This window comes from Odontesthes bonariensis, chromosome 7, assembly GCF_027942865.1.
Source record: "Odontesthes bonariensis isolate fOdoBon6 chromosome 7, fOdoBon6.hap1, whole genome shotgun sequence".
In the NCBI taxonomy this organism is placed as follows: domain Eukaryota; kingdom Metazoa; phylum Chordata; class Actinopteri; order Atheriniformes; family Atherinopsidae; genus Odontesthes; species Odontesthes bonariensis.
Window position 1 is genome coordinate 30687049 of NC_134512.1, and position 25032 is coordinate 30712080.

Sequence of the window (25032 nt, forward strand, 5' to 3'; positions counted from 1 at the left end):
TATTTGAAACTTGAATTAGTAATAAATTAAAAGTTATTTCACATCAAGGAGTAGTTACATTTATTTTACATTGCATTTAGTTACATTTATAATCTGGCCCTTTGAGGGCAACAATTATGCTGATGTGGCCCTCTGTGAAAATGAGTTTGACACCCCTGTCCTAAGAGGTCACACTGGTCTCATCAGTTAATCTTTCAGTTCAGGTGCTAAATTTATAAAAAAAAAAAAAAAAACTACTTAAAGCTTTAATGTGTAATATTTCACGGACATTGGCCCTCATTTATCAAGCCGTCGTAGAAAGCATCGTAGATATGAGCGGAGAACTCGTCGTACGCAGAGGCTCAAGTGAGATTTACAGAACATGCGTACCACACCAATCCCATCGTAAAACCGAGCGGCTGTTGATAAATCCGGTGGCTGAAATCCATCGTAATGATCCTAACCACGCCTTCTACAAAAGGGGGCTGAGAGGCCGCACCTCTAGAATTTGCGACATGGATAGACGAAAGGCGGCAAAGAAACGCTGTCAACAGCGTTGACAGCTGCGACGGCTGTCAACAGCGTTGGCGATGTAAATCGCAGACCGGACGAGGTATGTATTTTCCCCTACTGTGGTGGTCAATAAAATGTGATAAACTCCAGATTAAATTAAATCTAAAATTGAGCGATGTTTTACTTTTTCTCCAATAAGATCAGGAAGAAGTGGTCCGATATGAAATTGGCCAAAAAAGAAGGTTGCAGCTCTCCGACGCAGCATGTCACAAACGGGGGGGGGGGGGGAATCCAGGTTTGGATTTGAGTGCCTTGGAGGAGAGGGTGGCTGGCGTGATCGGAGCTACGTCCTCATCAGGCGTGCCAGGGAAACTTGACACTGATGCGCCCATGCTAGAGCTCGAGAATGGTAAGAATGACTGCACACCCAAGACGTTTAAATAAAACAGTTGCTTTAATTTTCAACACAAATGAGGTTCCTAATCAAACTAATATTTTTCATTCACAGATGAATCCGAAGTGGCATCCGGGCAACCTGACCCGCGCAACGAATACGCGGCCCCGCCAACATCCGAAGCCTCTGCCTCTGCCCCCCGGTCTGCAGCGTCACACCGGCCAGCTGTGTTAACCACAGAGGTCCTAGAAAGACAAACAGAGATCGTGAAGTGGATGATGGCTTTAACACACACCATGCAATCTATCGACAGTACATTGAAAGACATAAATGAAACACTGAAGTCACAGAATAAATGCTGAAAGAAATCGTTGTTCTCCTTTCTTTTTTCCTTGAATAACAGAATGCTTACCAAAAGTCAGAATAGCTGAATACGTCCCTCTCTCCTCCTGAGCGCTCTTGGCTGTGCAGGCAGGTGGAAGGGATCTCTGGGTACGGGGTCCTCTGGATGTACATCTGGAAATGGCACTCCATTTTTTTGGGCAATGTTATGGAGATCCCCGCATGCAATAATAATATTGCATACCTTTTTCGGGCGGATAGGGTTCCCCCCGCAGCCGAGAGACAGATCCAGCTTTAGGAGCCCTATACACCTCTCCACAGTGGCACGCGTGCGCGTATGCGCAGTGTTAAAGCGCCTCTCCTGTTCGGTGTGAGGGTGCACGGTTGAATAATGAGCCATCACTCTTCCAATTACGGAGTTGTACTTGTTTAATTTATTTAATTTGCGTTTATGTTTATATTTATGTTGAAGTCAAATAAAACATGGGCCTTCTTTAAAGTGATAAGTCTGTCATTTTAACCAAGGGATTTGTTGCGACTCCTGAGCACGCACTAGTGACGCTGCTGTGTTGCAGTCACCGCAAGTCAAAATGGAAAAGTGCGTACACGGCCTCAGACCTGTCGTGGCGATTTCATCTTTCCTGCGCTCACGATGGATTTGATAAATGCCAACCTTTGCGCAGAAAAGAACATACACACGACCTACGCACGTTTTTCGTCTTACGCAAGTTTGATAAATGAGGGCCAATGAATGTCTCCATGTCGCTCCGCCATTTTAAAACTACGGGATTTGTAGAAGGACATGTCATCAGCTTCGCCCCTTCCGTTTCCACATTGGAAACGGAAAATGCCGTAGTTTTAAAATGGCGGAGCGACATGGAGACATTCATTGGGGTGTAACACTCTTATGTACATTCGCATGCTGAATATAAAGAATATAAGAACACTGCACTTTTGTGATGGAGGTAATTAATAACGATTGAGGTAATACTTGTGAATGATAAGACTCAAATTTGTTAATAGACAACGTGAAATATTACACATTATAGCTTTAAGGCATTCCTGCATTATCTTCAAGATCTTGCATTAAACCACAACTTCCTTGGCAGTAACATTTGCTAGCGGTTTAGGATGGATGAAAATACAGCAAGACTACAAGTCTATGGCCACTCTAGCGCGCTCTACACTACTACAACAGTCACTCTTGTAGTTTTTGGAGAAAATCTGTTTTCTGCAGTCCTGAAAAATCTAAAGACTGGGAAGTGCATGTGTAACCAGCAACTGCGGAAGAAGACCGGACCAAATAGTCCACACATGTCTGTGAAAATAGCTCTATTCTGGTCTAAGTAGAGGAAAACAGAGAAATCGTCTGACTGTACACCTCAAATGGTTTAGTAGCAAAAAAACAAAGCACAGCAAATTTTTTTTTATTCTAAACAGTCAAGTGTATGCGGAAAAATAAATGCATGCAGCTTACTTATTACAAGTAAAAAGAGAAAAATCATTTTAGTTGAATTGGAAGTCTAATTTAATTAGCTTTGCTGTATATGGTGTCATGGTTAACAAAAGCTAAAGCAACTGGTGTGCAAGAGAAATCCCACTATAAGTTCTTATTAGTGCTCTTTCTTGTTAGTTTTTTTTTTCATTACAAAACAGTTTCATGTAATTTGCCTCGTAAACGCTGTTTAAATGACAAAGCTACCGGCTTGTTCATGTGACAAATCACACCATGTACAAGCCATATCCAATTGAACTCGTAGAAAATATAGATCAAGAGTTTATCTGATCTACAACAAAGTGGGATAGGATGAAAACATCCAAGAGTCTTTAACCTGCCTCAATGCCCCCAGTTTTCCCTGTGACTGCTGAAGTTTCTCACAGGTTTAGAAATGGAAAACTCTTTGCCAACATGTGCATAATATCTGCTCTGTAAGGTTGCATGATTTCAACATCGTGTTTACAGCCCACTGTAATGCAAAAATATAGTAGAAAAAGAAAAAATACCCAACAAGCTTTAAAAGATCCTCAGAATGCTACTACCATAATCTAATTAAATCCTCCAAGATTTAACTGATTGACATGAAATATCTTAAGATATGATTGATTTTGCACCATCTTTTCACACAGACTGATGCATTTGTAATCGAAAGCTGAATGCAGATGGTGGCTGCTGTGAGCTGCAGTTAAACTATTACCTGAACTCACCCTTTATATGACAAATATTACATATTACAAAACAGCTGTCACATATAATAATGCTTTAGAATTGTAGATGTATAAATGTGAACTGTGTAGGTGTAGAATAATGGACAGAATTTACATGGACAGGGTTACAGGTTACCACTCAAGCTAAAAGTAGAATACAGTGTTGACAATAGAGCTTGGGATGAAAGCATACTCCAAAAAAGATTGTTCAGGGTTCATTACATTTGGTAGGCTCTTGCAGCGTAGGTGTAGAGTGAGGCTTTGTTGACCATGAAGTGGATTTTTTTTCCCCCTTTTTTGATCACGACACAACGGGAGCTATTCCAGGCTGTTCTCATTACCAGCCTCTGATCTGAAAACACAATCAATTTACCAACGCTCTTTTAACGAAAATGAGTCACAGTATGAATCCTGAACTGGCTAAAAAGTCCTCATTATAACCACTAGTGTGGTTAAAAAAAAAAAAAAAAGACTATTTTCCACAATGAATGGGATAAAAACTAATATTAGCTTGATCCAACATTAACGGCAGCAGCAGCAAATGTCAGAATGAAGAAAGCTTGAGAGCTTGCATGGTTATCTCTCTGTGTTAGTCCTTTAACCCTCATACCTGATTAAAAACACAACTTCATTTCTGAAAAGGGACATTTTTGTCCCCTTTTAAAACGACCTAAAAACATCATACGTTCATATTTGTTTTACGCTTTTTTTTTCGTAGATCTTTTATTCCACTTCAGTTCTGATCATAACTACCAAGTTTTCAATTATTTTCAAAAAATTAACCCTTTAGATGCCAATTTGAACTTTTTAGCCCAGATTTTAAGCCTTTAGGTGCCAGTATTTTCAAAATATGGAATGCAAAGTGGAATTCTTGAGTAGGGATAATTATGGTCTGGGATATGTCAATGATTAGCAACAACATTGATTTTTAGGGATTTTTGATTTTTTTGTTATGCCTGATTTTAAAAAAAAAAACTCCTTAATTTCTGAAAAGGGCCATTTTTGTCCCCTTCTAAAATGATCCCCAAAATACCATATGTTATTATTTTTTTCCACTTTTTTTTCATAAATCCTTTATTCCACTTCAGTTCTGATCATAACCACCAAGTTTTCAATTATTTTCAAAAAAAATAACCCTTTAAATACTAGTGTATATGAGGTAAACACCAATTTCTGTTAAAAAACACACATATGATGTTTTTAGGTCGTTTTAAAAGATTAAGAAATTTCAGAAATGAAGGAGTTTTTTTTTTTACACAATGAAAAATTGCATTGTAGATGATGTGTGTTTGAAATTCGAAAAAATAGTCAAAAATGCACAACTGGACCAAATATGATGAGTATCACTATCTACAGTGTGAAATTAGAGAAGAAAGTACACCCCAAGTGGACAAAAATGTCCCCTATCAAGAATTAGGGTTAATGGACTTGTGACTTGTCCAGGGTGTACCCCACCAATCACCCAATGGCAAAACAGAAAAGGCCCTCTGCAAACCTGAACAAGTTGAGTATTGCAGATTGTAGGATAGAACTTTTGTAACCCTTTGTGGCACAGATTGTTGGTATAATTATATCAGAGCTTACAGATCATGGGGCAGATTTTTCCAAGCAGTTTTCAACAATATTAGCTTGAGACTGCAACCCAAAGAACAACTGAGTGGAGAAGCCAGTTTTGTATGGGATCTCCTAAGATGTGCAGAGTTATGAACACATCTGCAGCCATTTAATCTGAATATTGACCAATGATTGATGATGAAATCATCTTCACCTTCATTTTTTAAATGTATGTCACCCAGAAAGAGTACATTTATTCGTTTTCTTTTTTTTTTTTTTTTTTTAAGTCAATCAAGTGAGCTCTCGTCAGTGATTACAACAGTCATAAAACTGGTAAGTGTGTGCTCAGTTCAAAACTAAGAGGAGGTCACCTGTTTAAAAGTGATGTCAGGCAAGCATGCCGGGCGAAAATAAAGAGGCATGTGTGGCAGTTGGGCTATAAACCACGTGAGCAGGAAGCTATTAACATGGCATTACTCGACCAACATGCAGGAAATTAAATTTTACTGCCTCTGGAAGGCTATGTTCCAGTCCTCCCCCGTGGATGGTAATTGATTGCTCCGGCTTTACATAGCTCCTGTCATCCAATACATTGTCCAGCAAAATATGAGCTCACTTTAATTCAACCTGGAGCTTGCAGGATCTAAGATGAACTGAAGTTATGTCCAGAAACTAATATTTTTTTTGTCAGGCAGTAAAACAAACAAAGGCACATCACACAGGACAAAGTATTGGCATGTTGGGGTTTTGAAGTACTTTCCCCATCTGAATTTCATTTGCGGATTGCACATGACCAATGTGTGATTTAGGGCTGAGTGGTACATCAACTTTTTAAGATTAATTGTGTTTGCTAAGATGATAAAAAATACCATCTAAATTGGAATTCCCTGATCTTGTGTTTGATAACCAGTTTCTTATGTCAAGCTGAGCCAGAGTGTTTATCTGTCGTCTGTCCCTCAGAGGGCAGTCCCCCTCCCACTTCAAGCTCCGAATAAACTGGATAAGCTGCCGAATCGCATACAACTTCACAAGTTGCACCTCGCGACAGATCCAGTGAGTACTATGTTGCAAATAAGAAATTAACACAGCCACCTTGCCATCACCGATAGGTTTCTGAACTGCTGTTCGCGAGCCTCCAACTTGTTATTTGGCCGTTGCTATCTTTGTCTTTTTGGAGCCACAAGTGACATATTATATTATACTAGATATTTGGACTAGAGGGTGGAGCTGGAAAGGGATACTTGAAGCTTGACTAAACAAAATATATTTAAGGATCTAATATGTCTTTAATAATGGAATTAATACGGAATGACCACTGACCACTCAGTATAACAATACCAAGATATAAATGTGAAATGGTGCAAAGTGTGATGTAAACTTTAATCTGCTGAATGCCTTGAATCATTCCTGAATCCCCCACAAACAGCTCTCAGGATGAGTCTCTTTGGAAGTGTGTCAGTGTTGAATGACTTCTAGAGGGAAGCTACTGTGAGAAGGCTGATTTAGTCAGACATGTCTTTGTTTCTACTAACTAGTAAAATTAAATCAATCAGAATTTTAATCAGAACGCTTTGAATTACTTCACAGTTGGTATGGGCAGCTGTGCCAGTGCATTCATGTATGGAGGTAAGAGTTCTACAAATCATAACTTTCAAGCAGTGTGTTTTGTTGCAAACGCCAAACCAGTATTCATGATACAGCTTACTTGATTGTAATTCAAAACTTTACAGCCTTTCTCTATTACCTCGCAGAAAACCTGAGATAGCCTGACAAAGTTAGCTGATTATTAACATCACACACTGCTTTTGTCTTGTGATCACCTTCTTTAAACGGAGATAAGAAGACAAAGCAAACATAACGCGCAGCCACCTGGATTGTAACAAAGACAACAAAGAGGCCCGAGAAGCTCTACACCAAACAAGGTGTTGATTTGAAATAGGATAACACAAGGCAAACAGAGTGGATCAGTTTAGGTTCTCCTGTGGGAAAAAAAGCCATCATCTTGAATGTTCTACTTTGATCTATGGTTGAACTGAAGGTAAACATGTTGAAGGAACATGTTAACCTTATTTGGCTGTGATTCACTAACCACCCACATAGTTAATATCCTCAGTCTGAAGTGAGCGTATGTGTTGGAAGTCTTAAAACCCTGTAATTTGCACCTGGACTTTAGTGTATTCAGACATGATCACACCCATGCAAATACACCCACACACAACTCTAGTCCTGTTGGCTGGTAATTGTGCTTACCATGAGGTATGGAGCCATTGTATTATGCATTTAACTTAAACCCAGGTCTATTTAGTTGTATGCTACTCCACACGAGAGCCATGCCACCTGTTGGTGTAACTGAGAGAAAAGGTTTCCACCTTAAAGAAGTCTTTACGTCAGAGTCTAGAGTTCTGTTAAGTCTCAAGAAGTCTAGATGTCGTAAACCGGATCATCAGTTGAGTGGTACAGTCTTCTACCCCAAAGAAACATCAAAAGGAAATCCGTGGAACCAACAAACCAATCAAACATTTTAAAAAAGGTACATTCTGCCCTCAAAAAGTCCTGTGGTCACAGATATTACTGCGCAATTACATTCAGCATTTAGCTGACATCCTCCCAAAACAAACGAGAAGTGCAGGACCAACAGACTGAGGAACTCCTTTGTTCCCCGTGCCATCAAACTGTTTAACTCCTCGGGGGGGGGGGTGTAACAGAAGGACAGAGGGACTGTAGCACAGGTGGCAGTCAGTCAGTCTGTCTAACCAACAGTGCAGAAACGTGCAATAATATCTATGGTGTGCAATAATCTTTATTTATCTAATTTTAAACGTACTTTATACTTTTATTTATAAACATTATTATTGATTATTAACACCATTATTACTATTATTACTATTTTCATTACTATTACTAGTATACTAATATTATAACATTACTATTATTAGCCGCATTCGGACAGAGCAGTTCTAAGAACAGACCTACTCGAATTTCGTTCTGATAACTGTCCTTCCCCGGGGGAACTGTTTCAGTTTGTATTCGCACATGAGTCGGGACCAGATCGGGACCAGATCGGGACTGATGCGGCGCAGCCGTCTGCGACAGTGACGTGTTACTTTAGCGCCACATTCAACAACAAAACAAAACCCGGTAAAAGTAAGGAGAGAAGACAAAAACACCACAAAAAGCTAATATGGAGAGCGGGGAGGCCACCGTGTTCATGGTCTGCATGATGGTGATATTAATCATGGACGATCACATCAGGCGTCTAACATCGAGGCTGGAAGAGCTCACAGAGAGTCAGGAGACGAAGGATGGAGCGCAGGCCATACTTCTTGGTTTCATGAAGGAAGGAGAGCAGAGCGCCGCAGACAAAGGAGACAACGTGTAAGTTTAACTTATTAAATACGCGCCGGTTGTGTCTGTGTCGTATGAGTAAACATTTCAGCTGTGACAACATGACATGGGGCGTAGCTACCGACCACCAAACACCTCCGTCAGATGTGTTCTATAGAACCATGAAAAGACCCGACCTCAGAGAAGCTAAAATGGTTATAGGAACTGAGGGCCGTGGTCCCGAGTTCCTGTATGTGCAAATGCGGGAAAAAACGGCCCCGTTCCTGAAAAGGTTATAGGAACTGCCAAAGGTTCCTACAGTGGGAATGCGACTATTATTATTATTATCATTATTATCTTTATACGGGTGCTGGTGTTGGGTGTTTTCCACTGTTGTGTCTTTTGTACATTTTGTACATTTCTGTATATAACAGTGCTGAGTGCGAGTGAGATTGAGATTTCAATTTCCCTGAGGGAACCTCCCAAAGGGATTAATAAAGTCGTCTATCTATCTATCTATCTATCTATCTATCTATCTATGTATATATCTATGTATATATCTATGTATCTAAAATTAAACATGAAGGGTTGAGGTTTGTGCAGCATAGTGTACGTGTATAAGAAAACAGCCGGATTACCAATAAAGCTGTTCTGTCTCTTGTCAGACGGCTAAACGTGTTAGAATGTGTCATGTTTTTCTGTCGCTCTGCTCCAATAAAATCACGGTTTTCTAACTGCAGAGTCACCTGACAAAGCTAATCGTCCTTGACAATCTTATTCATTTTCTTTTTTCACAGAGGTTACATAAACAACAAAGAAATCATTTCTCTCTTGAGTCGATATTCAGTGGTTTAATGTTCTGTGCCCACACTGTTATTTTGAAAGGAAGGCCTAAGATGAGGGTTAGCAGCAGAGCAACACAGAGAGAAAAAAAAAAAAAAAGAAAAATCACATGCTTTATCTTTTACTGCAGGATGTTTATTTTCAATGAGGGTTTCAAGATGAAACATGGTTCTCAAAGTTCACTTTTTGGTGGATAGATTTAATCAACGTTCCACATGTGGCTAGAATAAAAGTGTGATCTTTCTGCCAAAGCCTGAACTAATAACACAACACAGAATGAAACAGGAGACAACAGCATGTCTTCAGGCACACATACCTAACAAAAGTAAATGAAAACCAATCATTTAGGTCACTGATCAAATCTATATTTTCCCTCTGCTGCAACTTTCAGTTCCTTTCTTTCATGAGTCAGTCAGCGACTCTGGTTCCTCTTGTTTCATTGCTAACCCTTTTTTAACCATCTCTTCTACTGTACTTCTTCTTTCTACTTTCGCTTTTCTTTCTCTTAAAGGAGAATTCCGGCTATTTTACAAACATATCCCATCTGTTGGAGACCCAGGAAAGTTGGCCAAAGGGAAAAACGCGAGAAATTTTCATGCCCGCTGCGCAAAGTTGTCCAATTGCGCTGATTTCCATGAAAGCGGACTCTATCGGGCAAGCTTTTAACCTTTCCTGAGGCTCTTAACGTGTATCAAAATACTTTTGACCGAATTGGCCGTGGTGTCAGTAGCAATACAATTCAACCCAGGGGCTAACCATACCATTAGCTAGCACAGACATTATACATTTTGAGATTTCAAAAACAGCGCACCTACCTCTCTCAGCTTCCGTGTTCCACAGGCGTGCGCACAAATCGATCACCGAAGTCATACACTATAGTATTCCAAAATTGTCTTTTTGTCCACCAAAAACGACCCTCGGGAACCGAACTACACATTGCCATGTTTGTTATTGTTTCCTATCGAACAACTGACTCGTTTCAACACCCATTTTTGCCGTGATGTCATGACGTGTCACATGACTGCTTGAAAGAGCGCACCTTCGCCCATTATTCAGCTGCGGGAGATAAGAACCCTCAGGATTTTATTGGAAGCACGTCCTGGACTTGAACAGTTGAGAAAATGAGAGTGTGTGCCTTTCCGAATTGCGGCAACATAATGAGGAGGTATTTGGCCTTGAGTTTTCATCGCCTTCCCGTCCGCAACCGGCAGACGTCTGTGGAACACGGAAGCTGAGAGAGGTAGGTGCGCTGTTTTTGAAATCTCAAAATGTATAAGTATTTTGATACACGTTAAGAGCCTCAGGAAATGTTAAAAACTTGCCCGATAGAGCCCGCTTTCATGGAAATCAGCGCAATTGGAACACTTTGCGCAGCGGGCATGAAAATTTCTCGCTTTTTTCCCTTTGGCCAACTTTCCTGGGTCTCCAACAGATGGGATATGTTTGTAAAATTCTCCTTTAAGTGCCAGCTGACGGAGGTTTTGTTTTCCGAATCCCTGTGTTTGGGTATACCCGAAAAATAACAATGTAATGCTCAACTACACCAGTACAAAGGCAAAAAGAGCAGACAGCATGTGTGATCAGTGTCTGTTTTATCGGTTTCATTATAACAATATTAAACAATATTTAGAAAGTTGCAAAAACCGAAGAAACTATGATTCGAACTTTTTTTTCATTTTTTGTTTCTTTATAAGCTTTTTGAAATCTTACTGAGGAGCGTTGTGACGTTTCAACACAACTTTAAATTTCAAGTCATCGTCGTGAAAAATAAAGGACAAACATGGGTAACCACTTTGCAAATCAATCTGAACAGCATCAGTGATGATAATATACACCTAGACTTTTAGAAAAGTATTCTTTTAAATAAGCTTTGATTGGACTCATTTCACCTTCTCAATACAAGTCTCTCCTAAGAGAGAAAATGGAGCTTTCACTGAGAAGTTCTGAGAGTCGTATCCCGACCAGAGGTTTACTTCGGTTTCTTTCCCACCAACGTATCAAATGAAGGCGAAACCCTTCACAGTGAGGAACTGAATGAGCGTCATTGTGGCTCTGCATGGGATTAGCCCATTTTAAAGCCCCTTAGAAAGATTTACCCACATTTTAATGGACATTCCCACCAACACACACACACACACACACGTGCCAGGTAAAATCGAAATCCACAGCAATGAAATCAGACAGCAGGAGGCTTTAACCAAGGGAGGAAATTTCCCGATCGGTTTTCTTTACAGAAGTATAAGTATTGTGTGTGTATATACAATGCAAGTATTGAAATGATTGAAATGGGTAAAGGGCAAAAGTATAAAAAGTAAAAAACAAATCTGATGCTTAAAAAAAAAGAATAAAAACCTTTAAAATATAGCTGTGAATGCTAACCAGGTGGTCTTGAACAGTTCTACATGGTTATACATAGCTTTCATTAATCATTCTGTGCAAAGGTTGGCCTGGCACGTCTAAAAGCTTTCCTTAAAAACAAAATATTCTAACTAAAAGGCATGCTGTGCTTTTTTCCTTCACAGTACAGGCGGGAGGGAGCAGAGAGAGCTGCCCCAGGCCCTGACAGCCACAGGTGGGCTTTGTGGTCTGTCATCATGAGTCCTGTAGCACCGGGCTCCCACTCAGGCCTCTTTGAGACAAACAACAGGCAGACTTTTCTGTTCGTGCACCTATCTATTTATTTGTGCCAGTGTACATCCTCGCAGTGGTGTCCTATTAACCATAGCTTTTGTATTTGTGTAGACATTCAATTTGCTGACATAAACTGCCAGACTGGAAGCAACTTAGTAAGAAAATGTCAGGTTTGGGTGGGGTGGAAGGACACGGATGCGGACTCAGAGATGCAAAAAGCAAAACTGGGTTTATTATTAACTTAAGACAAAACAAAAGGCGCGGCTGAGCCGGATAACATGACTAAACTGGGGAATAAATACAAGAACAGGACTATGACTGAGAAAAAACAAAGAACTTGACTTGAAATAATATACTTAACTTGGCGTGGCATGAATGATATTGACGGGTATAAGGCGGATAGGATCTGGCAAACACAAAGAGGAAACCTGGAAACTAAATAGGGAACTGGGAGTGATAGGTGACTGGGTGCAGCTGGTGACAATAACAAACAGGTGATGTGAGTGACAACTAATGAGCTAACAGAAACTGTGGGGAAGGTGATGGTAAACTAAATACAACACATGGCTAAAACATGAACTCAAAACTCAAAACATAAACAACCTAAAACATGATCAAACATAAAACTAAACAGGAACTAAAAACATGGCAAAAACCCCATGGACGTGTCAGAAAACAGCATTTGAAAGTGTGGAGAATGCACATTAAGTCGACCGCACTGTGAACAATACTGAAAATATACAAAAATGGAATTTTGATTTTGAAGATTGGGGAAACTTTTATGAAATATTTTGTTTTTAAAGCAGCAAATGAAGCAAAATCACAGAAAAAAATGTAATACCATTTAAGATGTAAATAAACGTATACAATATGAAAATGTTGTTTTGGTCATCTGCTGCTAAAGTTTATTCAGCGCCAACAAGAGTTTTTCAAATTTGACAAAACAGTCAAAACGAGCCAGCAATTACATTCCATACAAATATCATCTCAGTGACGAAGTGACGAATCACGCTTTTCCATCTGGCAATCTGATGGATGAGTCTGGGTTTGGCGGTTGCCAGGAGAACGGTACTTGTCTGACTGCATTGTGCCAAGTGTAAAGTTTGGTGGAGGGGGGATTATGGTGTGGGGTTGTTTTTCAGGAGCTGGGCTTGGCCCCGTAGTTCCAGTGAAAGGAACTCTGAATGCTTCAGCATACCAAGAGATTTTGGACAATTTCATGCTCCCAACTTTGTGGAAAAAGTTTGGGGATGGCCCCTTCCTGTTCCAACATGACTGCTGCACCAGTGCACAAAGCAAGGTCCATAAAGACATGGATGAGTGAGTTTGGTGTGGAAGACCTTGACTGGCCTGCACAGAGTCCTGACCTCAACCCTTTGGGATGAATTAGAGCGGAGACTGCGAGCCAGGCCTTCTCGTCCAACATCAGTGTCTGACCTCACAAATGCATTGAATGCAATGAATTAATAAATTAATCATGATGGGCATCAAATTTTGCGGTATATATGACCTAAAACCCAATGCTGTTAAACTATTAAGCAGATCTCAGTTCAAATAAAGCCCTGCCTCACGATTGTCTCACGAAGTTTAAGTATTTTTTCCTGCTTAATCTGTCTGTAGTTTTAAATGAAGCCTTGTCTGCAGACCTGTAAGCCTGTATACAACGTCTTTTACGAGACTGCCAAAAACAAAGAGATTAGCAATTTAGAGGTGTGCCAAAAGCTGACTGATCCCAGTAGCAAAAGCAATGTTTGTCCCATTTCTTTGAGAAGAATATTAACACCGGGAACTCAAGAAATTACAATATACTGAAGTATAGAGGTCGACCGATACATCAGCCGGCCGATATTTCGGGCAGATTTTTGCGTTTTTTACTTGTATCGGGATCAGCCGATACATGCGTGCGTTCGCCAATCTCAATTAGAGCATTCAGCAGCCATGCGTTGAGATGCTGGAGATCACGTGAAGCGCATGCATTTCCCCTCCCACACTGGCAGAGAGGAGCTGTAACATTGGAAGACAGCCAACAACAACAAGGGTAAGTTTTCAACTTTTAATGTATTTTTAACTAATTTAGCTGTATTGTCTGCACTTTGAAAGACTGTCTCTGTCTCACTGTGAGCGGGAGGGAGCAGCTGTGTGTGTCTGTTTCACTTCGAGAGCAGTGTGTGTTTCTTTCTCTTTCCCTCTGCCACTGAAATTAGCGGGTCAACGCGGGTGTTTAAACGCTGGTCGAGCCGCTTACAGTCGGCATAGGGCTCCTTTCCCACTGTCTAAAAAACTCACTCACTTATCTCCAGTTGGCGAACTGCCACCGCTGCGCGTGTGTGTGCTGCCATGGAGTATCATGTATGCATATGAAAACAATTACCTATCACTACGCGTACAGCATCTAACTTTACATAAAATAATGTCCATACACTGCAGCGGTGGTCAGTGTTTTTTCGCCTCCTCTTCCTCACTGACACTGACACTGACACGTTCGTTAAGTGCGACCAAAGCGCTGCAGTGTACGAGTCGCGACGCGGGTTGGTTCGGTGTACCTGTCCCACTGCGGTCTGAAGCAGACTGTCAGCTGGTTTAAATGCAATTTTTGTACAGTGGTAAAGGCGGACTCAGAGCGGGTCCACAGGAGACGTAACAGTCAATAGCCCCTTTCACACTGACAAATAACCCGCGATTAATCCGCGAATTTAGCGTGTCCGCTGTTGCGTTCACACTGCCGACCCGGGCTGCTGCGTCAACTCGACTAGCTTTTCGACCCGTGTCGGACCCTAGTCTTTTTGCCGAGCCGAGTTTGGTGTGAACGCAATCGACGCGGGTCGGACGCGGGCGTGGCGTGACGTGAGGAGTTTAAGTTTTACTCTGTTTTAGCCTACATCAAGTTCGAGACTTTTTTTAATGTGGCCAACTGGGGAGACAAGGAGGTCCGCGAGCTCCTCAGCCTCCGAGCAGAGGACGTTATTTACCGCCACATTTCGGGGACTATAGTGCTCTTGTATTCTCCGCATATGTTCTTCGGCAGCATCCCACATTGTAACCATCCACACCCCGTAAAATAACATCTCCATGAACTGCATATACAATTGCAAAAACGAGTCCTCAAGGTGTATTTAACCCTACCTCCGACGCATGGCTTGTGCCTACGTCATTGTACACGCCCAGCATTTATTGTGTTTCGTGTGACGCTCTGCCACTAGGCAACGCCCCCTGAACTCGGCTTCAGGCGACACGGGTCACCAACACGCCAAGCGTTCACATTGCTCGACGCGGGTCGAAGGTGCAATTTGGACCCGCTAAGGTAGCGGGTCGCAGTGTGAAAGGGGCTAATGAGAGTGCGCCGCGTAACGGTCTCTCTGTCTTTGACAGTTTCCTTTAGGCCTACTAGTGTCTTTGCATAATAGATGGGATAATAAATCATGGTCATTTTATTTTAACAAACTGTTTAATTTACAAATCAAACAGAAGATGTAGCACTAGATAAAAATATACTGAATTTGTGTTTTTTGTTTCTTTTTAAAGAAATGGCTGAAAAGAAGTCAAAGAAGCACTGCAATGGCCTCAAGCTGCTAAGTGTTAAGATTGATTATTTTTATTGTTATATATTTAAATGTTCTACATTGTTTGCTGTTAATATGTTTTGTTGATAAATGTTTATTTTTTGTTTAAATTGACACTTGCGTAACATTTGTTATCATTGTGTCATTTTTATCATGTAAATGGAAGTAAAAACAACAATATTGGCTTCAAGAATCGCGCCCCCAAAAAAAACACAGTGGATGTGGCTGCTTCTGAGGAAGAATAATCTACTTTTTGAATTTTTCTGGAGACTTGACAAGATTAGTTGGCGGAAGCAGTCCTCGTTTGGTAACCCCAGTGTCATTCTCAAGCTCCCCCACCTCCTCTGAGAGCAAAGCAAGGTTTTTATGTAGACGTTCAGTCTAAATAGCAAAACGACTGGTTACATCCGAATCTGTGTGTGTTGCTAAATGATCTCGTCCACTGCTGCTTTCAAGGCTGTAATGAACAAAAAGGTTTTCAGGGTTGGTTTGGTTCAGTGAAAACTTCATCCGTGGCATCATAATTTAACAATCTATATTATTAAATTATCTATATTATAAAAATCCCCAAAATCTGCTACTCCGTGGGGGCTGAGAGCGGAGATGGAAGAGACGGATGTGATAGCATAACTAGTCCTGCGGTTGTTCTAAATACGCTATATCGATAAATTTGATTTGATTTAAACAAAAAAAGTGAAACCGTGTAATTATTTACTTAACAAAAACTAAGCCAAGTGTCCCTTTAAAGCAATGATCTTAGAGAAGCAATCGTTGCTGCCCATCAATCCAGGAACGGTTTTAAGCCCATTTCCAAACAATCTCGAGTTTAACATTCTACAGTGAGAAAGATTATTCACAAGAGGAAAACATTCTAGACAGATGCCACTCTTCCCAGGAGTGGACGACCCAGCAAATTAGCAAGAATAGGCAACGCTCAGAGACACTGGAAAAAAAAAAACAAGAGCTACATCCAAGACTAGAGACTTAGGAACGTTCAATACTAAGGCAATATAAGTTCATCAATGTTCAATGAGAAAAGTCTGAACAAATACAGCTTGTTTGGAAGAGTTCCCTGGAGAAAGCCTCTTCTCTATAAAAAGAACATGGCAGCATGGCTTAAGTAGGCAAAGTTGCATCTGAACAAACCACAAGACTACATACAGAAGCTTAAACATTTCTCTCAAACAAGTTCTGTTAAACGCCCTGTGATGGACTGGTGGCCTGTCCAGGGTATACCCTGCCTCTCGCCCATTGACCGCTGGGATAGGCTCCAGCCCCCCCGCTAACCCGACCGGCGGATTCAGCGGTATAGAAAATGGATGGATGGAAGTTCTGTTAAACATTTTGTCAAGTGGAGATGTTTGGTCATAATGCACAGCACCATGTGTGCTGTGGCACAGCACCAACACTTATCAACATAAACACCTTATACCAACTGTCAAGCACGTTGGTGAAGGGCTGATGATTTGGTCTTGTTTTGCAACCACCGGCACTGGGCACCTTTTAGATATCGAGTATACCATTAGTAGTTATTGTTAATGGCTTACTTCCATAGAATAAAGCAACGCATGTACCCTCCTCATCTAGCCCTTTAACATGTTGGCTTGGGTGGTGGGGTTCACGTTTTTCTACTTGATTTTGCACGGCTAAAAGTTCTGCGACACCGACAGGCACTTTGCATTCACTGTACCTCATCTGATGCATTGTAAAAATCATACAGTTAAAAAGCCTGGGAATGGTGCGTTTCAGCGATGAGGTTCATGCAACCACATGCAGCAGCACACTATTGTCAGCGTTTCATGTCTCAAAAAGTAAATACCTGAACACAGCCTAAACATATTTCAGCTACATTGTTATGTTTGTGGTGGTATTGTTGGTATCATATGAAAGCCAACATACTGAGTAGTGTACGATATCCGGGATTCTGAATGAACTTCTTCTACAAGAGAAATGAAATGCATATCAAAGCTTAAACATTTGGAGAGAAGGGAAAAAGTCTCCAGAGGTAAGAGAGGTTGTACTGCACACATATTTGAGAATAAGAGGGAGGATTTTGAAACAGTGGAGCCATTCATGCCTCTTTCATCAAAACACCTCCACAAAAGGTCAGATGTCAGCGTCAAATAAGCCAAAAATCTTAAAGCCCACTCTGTCCTGCAACAGGTGGATCAACAGAATCAAGTGCTTCCTCGTGGACACTTGCAACACCAGAACTATTGTGTTATAATGAGTGGTAGGAACAGAGGAAATGTGGTATAGCATCAAGTTAGCAAAGTCCTATTGCATCAGAGAACAGAAGGAGATGCAGTCTGAGAGAAGTGTGCATAAAAGAACATATCAGGACCAGGAACAATAAATAGAGTGTCTACTATCGCACTGACAGTAAGACAACTGGTTTGTGAAGTCATAATGCAGCCAAAAGGTCACCTACTTTTCACCCAGTAGGTGAAAACTGCATTTTGAGTGAACACAAGATAATTTTCCAAATTACTGCAGTTCTTTGTCTAAATCGGTTATACAGATTCATATTGCCTTGCAAGAAGACCAAGCTGCAAGGCAAACCCAAATCTGCTGCACAAATTCAACTTGCTTTCTTTGTGCGGTCTAAACAAACCCCCAGAATCCTTAGCAAAAGTGGATTCATTCATCCAAACAATGGAACACAACTTTAATAGACAGTTGAACAGGAGTAGTCTATGTCTTATGACACTAAATGTATACCAGATGCCGTAATTGGTCAACAAATGTAGGAACATAACACCATATGAATTCAACAGAAAGTTACAGTAATTTGATTCCTGCTCCTAATCCATTTGATCCATGCCCAATTCGAATATTGCTTGTTGACCAGACTTCTTGTCAATTGCCCTCACATGAGCCATCCCAAACATAGCTCCTGTTGTGTGTCACAAGATTGCAGTTTCTTGACAAGGACCATGGATGTCAGTTGAGACTGAGGCCTTTGAAGTGGTGCAACAAATTCATTGGAGCAGCAATGGGACTTTCTAAGAATAACTAAGTGTGGAGAGGGAAATAAATGGGTGACTTCCTTTCATTAGGCTCACTTAAGTGTTCAAATATAGCCGGTCACAAGGGAATTCACAGCACAAAGGTGGCTTGTGGACATGTTCAAGAAGAAAACTGTGGTGGGCCACAGCAAGAACATCCATGTTTTAGTCACAAAGAACAATTTATTTCTAGATAATACAGTTACTAATGCAGTATTTCCACATTTCAGTGTTGAAAAATGTTACGCTTAAGGAATAACCAGGTTATGGATTTTGAAAAGCACTTTCAGTATTCCAAAAGTCTGTTTTTTTAAAGAAAAAAATACTTATTTAATGGAACCAGAGCAGTCAATTTTTATCACATGAGATACTAAAGGATTGTTCATTTTCAGCGGATTCAAACTTGGCAATTTGTCATAATTTAAAGAGATTTTTAACCTTCTGGTTTCAAATATTGGAGCATTGCACAATAGGCCAATAATTTAACTTCCATTAATCATGCATGGGTCCAGGGCATTACATCATAACATGTTTCTAATTAGCATCAATACATATCCAGCTAAGCCCTTCTATGATTTGTGAATTAAATTCAATTGAAATGAGGCAAAACAGCCAGCAAACGGGAAATTTAGGTATCTTCCACTAATGTGTAACATTTTTTCCGGCAACATAACATTAATGAGTGAACTGTCAAGCAATGGTCTACAGCAAGCAGCCAACTGTAACACTTATCGTTCACAAGTTGTACTGTTCTCCGAAATGAAAGTTGCATAATTTTCTGCATCTAGACAGACAGCTGATGCTGTAAGAACAATAAACACGGGTGGCAGGATACGCAGACATATGAGACATCGCAGTGCATAAAGAAGCTTAAACATTTCTCTCAAACAAGTTCTGTTAAACATTTTGTCAAGCATAGATTTCAGGATTTAAACTAAAAATGAACTGAAAATGGAATGTCATATGGAATGCTTGGGTGAATGCTGCATGTCTGAGAGTCGGGGGTAGTCTTTCCTTGTGTTCTTGACACATATCCAACCATTAGCATGACTCATATCCTTTTACCTCTGAGATACCCAACCCAGAGATTACTGGTCAGGTAAACAGCTCAGAGGGAGAGAAAGATGAAAGAGTGACAACAGTGAGCAGGGACAAACACATGTGCTTACTGAACGTGCAATGGAAAATCTTGTCATTTTGAAATTAATTTTCTATGAATAAAACACATAGGAGCGACTCTTGAAGTCAGTCAATATGTACCTATCTAACTATCGCTAAAGTAACTATGGATCACTAAATCCCATTCAAGTGAAGCCAGACACATCTACACAAATATTAAAACCATTCCAAATGAAATAGAATGCCAAAACAGATGGGTGTCCATGAGAAACATTGGACTGAGCTGCATTGCCACACAAATGCCCGCTAATCAGCTTTAGCACTTAAGCTAATACCAAAAGGACTGCAAAGTACCTGTGGGAAACTCATTTGCCATTCAGAACAATCCTACTGCTGATTGCCAACGATCCCGTTGTAAACCAGTGCAAGCTCCCAGACTAAGCTAACGAGCTAGTCTTTTTGTTCCCACACATTCCAGGCTAACAGCCACCACAAAACACTTAAGCGTCTTTAACCAAGAACCTTACTTCTGAACTTTGACAAACAATCAAACAAAAATATTGCAACAAAAATTCACTTGTGCTCTGGATCCAACAATTTGAAAATCACAGTGCATAGTGACCATAATCACAGCTTTTAGCAGAAAAATCAGCAATTCTTGGCTGACTGGAGTTTTATCTGATTAAAATAAAACCTTAGAAGATGAAACAGTCGTCCTCAAAGTTCTAAAACCAAGAGCCAAACAATCATGTGCATGGTGGCAACTGTATTGTAATCATCATTCATTTGATTCAGAAAGGAAAACACAATGTGTGTGCAGACTTACAGGCTATATGTTTAGAGGGTTGATTAATAATGAAAAAAGAACAGCTTGTAAGGTTATGTTCACAATCAATAATACAGTTTGGAAATGGGAGTTTTCACTTATCTGAATTGCTTACACAGTGAGTGCAAAGACTCATTTTGAGTGATTGATAGCCCTTCTGTTTTGCAGAACAATGATGAAGCTTCTGAGATTTCACACAACAAAAGTCTATTTTTCTCATTGGCACCTTCGTCATTTTCCCCTCAGCGCTGTTGGGAACTCTGTAGTTGGTGGATCATGTTCGGGCTTCTAGCACTACTGCAAGAGCTTATATTCACCAAACCTGGGCATAGCAGATCGCGCTCGAACACACACCACAAAGGCCACACCCAACTAAAAGGATGTACCATGCAAAAAAGGACTTAACTCTCCAGCCCAGAGAGGGTGAGTAGTGTTTTTACTAAAACGAGGAAAACTGGAAGACTGAATAAAGAAGAAAACAATACTAAGAAGAAAAATACTTCTTAGCAAACTACTGTTGGCACATCCTAGAAGGTTGTGTGTAGTTTGGGGATATGGCGAGTGCGAACTTTGTCGGGGGGGGGGGGGGGGGGGGGGGGGGGGTTGGTTGGTACAGGCACCACTTGGTCTGTTGGTAGTGGAAGTACATAAAAAGAGACAAAAAAATAATATATTCTCAAGATATGCGGAGTAGACTGTCAGAATAACAACCCTGTGCCGATATAACACGATGAATCAGCTAAAAAATGTTTTTAAAAGTTTAAAATGAGATCCAACTGCGTAAGGTGCAAATACTCACTGTAAAAGAAACAGGCCTTCAGTGATCCTCCAGACATTTCCAACAGAAGACTGCCGGCTTGGTGTTTAAGGGCCTTAAACTGTACCTTGTATTACAGATTATTAATGACTTTCAGCACTTTGAGTTGTCATGATTAGAAAGCAAAACAGAAACAGAAATAGATGGGCAAGCGCAAAGAACTTAAAGGGATAGTTCACCTCTTTTGACATGAAGCTGTATGACATCCCATATTAGCACTATCATTTATGAACATTGACTTACCCCCCGCTGCGTCCTGTGAGCCGAGTTCCAGCCTCGATTTGGCGTTGACGAAGGTAGTCTGGCTAGTTAGCTGGGGCTAAAAAAAATAAAGCGTCTTGCTTCTCAAAACAATATGCGTTCAAAAGAGTAATACATTTGCATCACAAAAACGTTTTCCAGGAAAAAGTCAGACCTCACAATCGCTTGGCGCTATTTTTGCCTCCCTTGATATCAATGCGTCCAGCCACCTAGCGATAGCCGCACCTGTTACGGTGTTTACTGCTTTACGGAAGCAGGGGCCTGCTCGGTCTGCACTTCGGTCTGCACAGTTTACATTGGACGCATTGATATCAAGGAAGGCAAAAATAGCGCCAAGCGATGTGAGGTCTGACTTTTAAATGATATTGCTAATATGGGATTACATACAGCTTCTTGTCAAAAGAGGCGAACTATCCCTTTAAGACTGGAGAGTGATGTTGACTTGCCTATTGCGTTATGACGTGATACTGAGTGTGTATGCTGTGAACAGGAAATGAAGCATCGCAATAAAGTAAAAGTTAGTCATGAGCTGATGTCTATTAGTGGCTTAAGATATCAGATTAGATTTGGTAAAGAAAGTGGAAGCCAGTGGAAGCATCAAACAGTAACAGCCTCTGCCAGTATCCACTAGTGTGGCTGTGGACAGAGGTGGGGATCCAGTTATCCCCCTCCAGGGAACAGAGAGATGAAGGACTTCCTCACAGGTGGACCATGAGCTTAACATGAGGGGGGTAGCAATTAGAGGAGGTGGGGTTTAACCTGGGACTGAGGCAGTGTTGGGTTACAGCTGCACCTCCGGAGAGGAACCGTGACCCTTTGGCTCTCTCAGTTCACAGGAAATCGATTTGTTTTCTTAGTCCTTTCCCAGTAATCCTCCTTCACAGTCACATGGACAGCTGTGCAGACATTAGTATCAGGATTCACATATAAACATATTTGGATAAAAGAATAGAGTGCAGATGCTGTCTTTGCATTCTTCTGGAGCATAACATATTGGGTTGGTTGGGGAGGGGGGCACATAAACCGCCCCAGCAGTGGATTTCAACGAACAGAATAAAAGAGAAATGAGTCAATGCAACAACAAAGTAGATGAGTCAGACAGCAATTCTCAACCTACCATCAAGTTCAAAATGCCATTAAATTTTTAAAAATCCATTTTATAAGAATCATTTGAAAGTACGGTCCTGCATTGGCCAACCTTTGCCCCTTCCAATTAAGGTCTGCAGGTAGATGACTCTCAATGAGGAGAGGATAAAAGAAAAAACCTTAGGAATATGTTCAGAAAAATCAATGCAAAGCTGAGATGAGCTGTACAGAAATAAACCCGGCCAGCAGCAGAGCCATGAGGCGTCTGATCTGCCTACGCGGTTCACCGGGCCACATCCTCTCTGCCTCCACTAAGGGAGAAAATAGCATCAGCAAGCAAACCCTACCAGACATTAAGGTAGCCTGTTATTTGCACATACAGTACATACACACTGGCTCTCTTATACTGGCTTCAACAGCAGTCATCTAAAGTCATCCATAATCATATATCAGTAAAGAACAAGTCCAAGTTTCGAAAATAGAATCTACTGGAGCTGAAAACACACAAAATAAAAAAGGAAAACTCAACAAATGCAACAAATGTAGTTGTTTTTACACAGAAACACTACATAACACAAATATGAAATTAGCATCAAGTAATGCTCTTGGATGAACAAAAATGCTGAGGGGACCAAGATGATTCTGACAAAAAGAGTAGAACATTCATTGAGAGAAGTTGTGGCACAGATGGCAGAGGCTTTAGTCACAAACACTATTCGACTGGTTAGTGTTAGAAGAGGAAGAGTGACTGCAGAGACATCTGCATCGAGATCTATGTGAAACACACCAGTATGTGGGGTTGGAATTCATGGCTGATGCTCGAGCATCAGTGTCATCTGAAAAAAAAAAAACAAAAAGAGCAACTCTTGGTCATGAGACCGAACATTTCGATGCAGGATATGATCACTGTCAGCAAGAACAGTCAGACAACAGTCACATATGAGATTTAAGCGTTCTGCTGTGCAAAAGCCAAATGCACTGATCTACAGAAATTATATGGTCAGATAATTCTTTCTTTTTTTTAGCCCATTCATTCCTAAGGCACCCTCTAAAGACGGGATCTGGTATACCCATATGTTGTACAAGGTCTTAATAAGTTAACAAGTGGGCGAGAGCAGCACAGGCTCCATTGCTTGACCCTGCTGTGAGATCATCCTGTGGCTTTGCAAGCCTGTGGGAAGCGTTTTAATGGCATGGCTTCATTTCTATTTGTTACCTCAGAGTCAAGAGACACATCAAACTAATACAAATGTGTTCTAAGTGATCACCTTCATCCTGTGATGAAACATATCTATCCTGTTGGGGGTGGTCTCTCCCAGAAAGATCTGTGGGACAACAAAAATCACCACGCATGAAACCGATGTAAATAATTTGCTACGTTCCTTGACAGTCACCAGGTATGTGCCAAATTGTGGGTTAGCACCCTCCGCAATCATCAAAACACTTCAATTTGTCACATATATTTTCCTATTAGCATTATTACACTAGGAGAATTTTTTTTTGGTTTAGTCAAAAGGACACATTCATTTCAAGTTCCTTTAAAGAAGTCTAAGCTCATCACTATGGATTTGTTTTTTCTTGTTCCTCTCTCATCTCTCTCCAGGACCTTATGAAGAAGATGACAACATAATCAAATCCCAATGTCGCTTCTTTATCCTTTCCTAGGTATATTTCGTCTTTCATGCTAGCCCCATCCCATGTCTCCCAGCAAGGAGAGAACAAAATGCAACACATCATCATCATTTGCCTTTCAGGTGTCCCAGCAATACCTGCAAATAGACCTGTATATCTATTTTTAGCTCTCTGCATGGACTGTCAGCACATTCCCACCAGAGGCCCCTAAGGATACAAGCTGTACCCTTGAGGAGGCGAATACACAGGCTTCTGGTTGGTCGGGATGGCGGTGATGACATGCAAGGAGGAAGTCCTTGGAATAGAAGTAAACAGCTCAGAAATGTTCATCATGAAATGTCCCGTGTGACTTTGTGAAATTATATTTAAATTACAGCAATTAAAATGAACTGTATTCTATTAACTTACTGATGTTGATCACATGCCTCCACTTCTTACATTCATCCTTGACAAGAGTTTAATGTCTCATTCCTGCAGTTATTAATCCCATTAAAATTCCTCTGTGTTTCCCAGAATTGCACATTTTTTTCTAATAAAATTCTTATGGCCTCAAAATTGAAATGGCCTGTGGTGTGACTATAACTTTTTCCTCATATTCAGTAATTGGAGATATGTTAAATATGTTAATCTGGCCCCACCCACTGACAGATAACACTGAAATGTCCCGTTTACACTGACACGGTTTACGCTCTGCTCCGTTTGCGGCTTCCAAATTGTGTTGATGAAGCCAGAAATAGTTTGAGCCAGGCAGTGATTTCTCAAGAAGAGAAATTTAAAGAATGCAAGGCACCATACAAGTACAAGTATTAGACTGGTATATTACATCTGCAGGGAACTCTTACACCTGCACCACCTGCTGATGTCGTCTCCAATGGCTCTCCCTCGTATCCAACGGGTGTCGACTGGCTCCCTCAGCTACAGCTGAGCAATCATATTGA

At 40.8% G+C, this 25032-nt stretch overlaps 1 protein-coding gene across 2 annotated transcripts in view; it reads right to left on the reverse strand.

The window, feature by feature from the left end:
• The window catches only part of poc1b (POC1 centriolar protein B), a 60560-nt gene that overhangs the window by 16656 nt on the left and 18872 nt on the right, over positions 1 to 25032 (reverse strand). The window lies entirely within an intron of this gene.